The 3,727-nt window shown below is 40.6% G+C and overlaps 1 pseudogene; it reads right to left on the minus strand.

The window, feature by feature from the left end:
- Positions 1–2,364: 2,364 nt before the first annotated feature.
- LOC103214776 (peptidyl-prolyl cis-trans isomerase A pseudogene) lies at positions 2,365–2,847 on the minus strand (annotated as a pseudogene).
- Positions 2,848–3,727: the final 880 nt, after the last annotated feature.

Consider the following 3,727-nt stretch of genomic DNA (forward strand, 5'->3'; position numbering starts at 1 on the left):
CAAAATGCATGATTACCTGTTTATTTTGGGTCTTCCTTTCCTTATGCAGACTCCCATGTCGTGTAGTACTTAAATCAATCTGTATGCTTTTTTCTTGTTAATCTGCCTTTTGTTATAGGGGCCTCAGCCATGAACCTAGGGTTGCAAAAAAGATACTTATTTTTAACTCTTACACCAGCCATCTGTGACTCTTTAATATTAGTGCGGGGCAACTTGGGAGAAGATGGGGTGATGTCAGGGGGCAGGCATATAAAAATAGAAGAGATTATATTATTAGCAAATGTAGCAGAGAAAAAGATTTCTCACCCATTACAAGAGTCATGGCTGAGATTCCTGATAACAAAAGAAAGATTAAAAGAGAAAAGTGTACAACTTTATCTATTGTTTTAATCACACAGGCTTCCTTAAAAAGGAAGACCCAAAGGAAAGAGGAGAAGTGTATTTTTATGGACAGTCATGCAGAAGTATGATGAGAGGACAAAAGGCGTGGTCTACTGGTAATAAACTGGGGGGAACTTAGCCCTGTTTGTTCTGATTTGTCTGGGTGTCATTGTGTCTTTGAGAATAAGAACATCCTTTCCCTGTGGGTATAGGGAGGAAAATGACCTACTTCAAGGAAAGGTCAACGGGTTTTATGACCTGCTTCAGGACAGTAGGGGCAAGACAAGATCAGAGCACTCTTCCGGCTTCTGCAGTTTTCTCAGCTTTCTTCAGCTTAAGACACTCAGTATGCCAGGGTCCCATACACTGGGGTAGTGTGTCCAGAACCCATCACATACATTACTGAAAAGCTATGTACTAGGCAGTATGATAGAAGTCACTGGGTTTTTCTTTGATTCTACCTTGGAGTAATTCAAGGTCTAATTGGAGAGAGAGACACTTCATGAGAAATATACCACAATGGTGTAAATGTTACAATGCGGTCGGTTGAACACAGTGTATCCTGGGGTTGGTTCAGCAACAGTCTTGGACATAAGAGAGACTGGACAATTCGTAATTGCAAAAATGTGGAATCAATCCAAATGCCCATCTATCAATGAGTGGATAAAGAAACTGTGGTATATCTATCCAATGGAATACTACTCAGCCATAAAAAAGGAATGAATTAATGGCATTTGCAGCAACTTGGATGAGATTGGAGACTATTATTCTAAGTAAAGTAACTCAGAAATGAAAAACCAAACATCGTATGTTCTCACTCATAAGTGGGAGCTAAGCTATGAGGATGCGAAGGCGTAAGAATGAGACGATGGACTTTGGGGACTCAAGGGGAAAGGGCAGGAAGTGGGTAAGGGATAAAATACTACAAATTGGGTGCAGTGTATACTACTTGGGTGATGGATGCACCAAAATCTTGCAAATCACCACTAAAGAACCTACTCATATAACCAACTACCACCTGTTCCTCAAAAACCTATGGAAATAATAATTTTTTTAAAAAAGACAGAAGGCTGGGATTAACACTTCTCACATTCTCCTGCAGTAGCCAGACCACCATGCTGTACTCTAGTGGGAAAAAGTGGCTTAAGTCGACCTGGGTAGGTCAGGTTTCTATGTGTCTTTTTATTAGTTATATTTGTTATCTGTACCCTACGTGAGATCAAATACTAGTTCAAAGCCCTTAATAGTTGTATGGTTTTGAGCAAAGTATTTAAATCTCTGAGTATCTGAGTCACCAACTAATAAATATAGTTACTGTGAGGCTTCATTAAATAATGTCTAGATTATGAAGCCTCAAGTTACTTTAATCCCTTTGAGCCTCTCCTAAACTAATAAATGGGGCCAAGTTATTGTGAGGATTCAATTCGATAATATACATAAATTGCGAAAACCCACTTAGGTAATTCAGGTAAACTGATACAATGCCTGGCATATCATTGGTACTCAATAAATACTAGCCATTATTCTTTCAGAGTCCCTGCTCTATGTCATCATTGCCATTGCTTATTTTGTTTCATCAGGAAAAATAATCAAAGACTTGGAAATGGGCAGAGGAGCTTACTGGGTATCCTTTTAATGGAATATTGGCTATTGTTTTATGCAGTGCTGTTCAGTAGAACTTTCTGTAATCTCAGAAAGGTACAGTAGCCACTAGACACAAGTGGCTTTTGAGCATTTGAAATGTGGTTACTGTCACTGAGGAACTGATTTTCTTTTTTGACAAATTGTTATTTAGTTTTTATTTCATAATTATAAACTTAACTCTGCAATCCAGCTAGGCATGGAAGGGAATAAGGAAAACATGGAACCTAAAGGGAACTGCAGTGAGAGTACTAAGATTCTAGGATACTGCAAGCAAATGGGGTGGAGGGGCGCTCTCTGGAGCTCCAGAAGGAATGGTCTGCTGGTTAAGACAAACACAAATCAAACATATGAGGGTTGCCCACAGTCAGCAACAGCGATTTTCTTACTGGTCTTCCCTTTCCTGGACCCAAAGCGCTCCACGGCCTCCACAATAATCACGCCTTCTTTCACCTTGCCAAACCACTCAGTCATGGCAGTGTAGGTGAAAAACTGGGAACCATTTGTACTGGGTCCAGCATTTGCCCTGGACAAGATGCCAGGACCTGTCCGCTTCAGGATGAAGTTCTTGTCATCAAATTTCTCCCAGTAGATGGACTTGCCACCAGTGCTATTATGGCGTGTGAAGTCACCACCCCGACACATAAACCCTGGAATAATTCTGTGAAAGCGGGAGCTTCTATAACCAAATCCTTTCTCTCCAGTGCTCAGAAGACGAAAGTTTTCTTCTGTCTTTGGAAACTTGTCTGCAAACAGCTCGAAGGAGACAGGGCTCAAGGGCTCACCTTGGACGGTGATGTCGAAGAACATGGTGGGGTTGACCATGGCTGGCAGGATGAGGTGCCCAGTTGCGGCAGCATCTGCAGAGCCTAATGTTTTCATTTTATTTGATTTTAATTAATTTAACTTTATTTTATTTTATTTACTTTGAGACTGAGTCTCACTCTGTCACCCAGGCTGGAGTGCAGTGGCATGATCTCGACTCACTGAGACCTCCGCCTCTCAGGTTCAATGATTCTCTTGCCTCAGCTTCCTGAGTAGCTGGGATTACAGGCACATGCCACCACACCCAGCTAATTTTTCTTATTTTTAGTAGAGACAGGGTTTCACTATGTTGGTCAGGCTGGTCTCGAACTCCTGAGCTCTGGTGATCCGCCTGCCTCAACCTTCCAAAGTATTGGGATTACAGGTGTGAGCCACCGTGCCCGGCCTAATTAATTTAACTTTAAATGGCCATAGGTAAGTAGTGGCTATAGTATTGAACAGTGTAGGTCTAGCTAACCCTCTGGGCACTGATTTTATAGGACTTTGAACATTTCCTTGCCTTTCTATGGACTAGGCCATTTTAAAAGCCTTCAGAGGTGGAAGTTAAGATATTAGTGCAAATGATTCTTGTTGGTAGCAAAGCAAGTGAACTTTGTTCGGCAGAAATGTAGCTGATTCCTACCTTATAGATAAAAGGATCCAAATACTGCATTTCATTTCCCTGTTGTACATTAATTCATCTTGTGTCTGTTAGTAAATTCATGTTGGCATTACTGGTTGCCTACATATATATCTATTATTTAAATTCTTTTTGAACTGGTTTTAACATTTTACTGTTTTCCTCCTCTATTATTGAGTTAAATAAAATCCTTACTGTGTTCATTTCACGCTCCTATGAAAGTGATGATTTTACCTTGAAAAATCAAGTAGGCAGGGCGTG

This window comes from Chlorocebus sabaeus, chromosome 3 (genome assembly GCF_047675955.1).
Source record: "Chlorocebus sabaeus isolate Y175 chromosome 3, mChlSab1.0.hap1, whole genome shotgun sequence".
Classification (NCBI taxonomy): domain Eukaryota; kingdom Metazoa; phylum Chordata; class Mammalia; order Primates; family Cercopithecidae; genus Chlorocebus; species Chlorocebus sabaeus.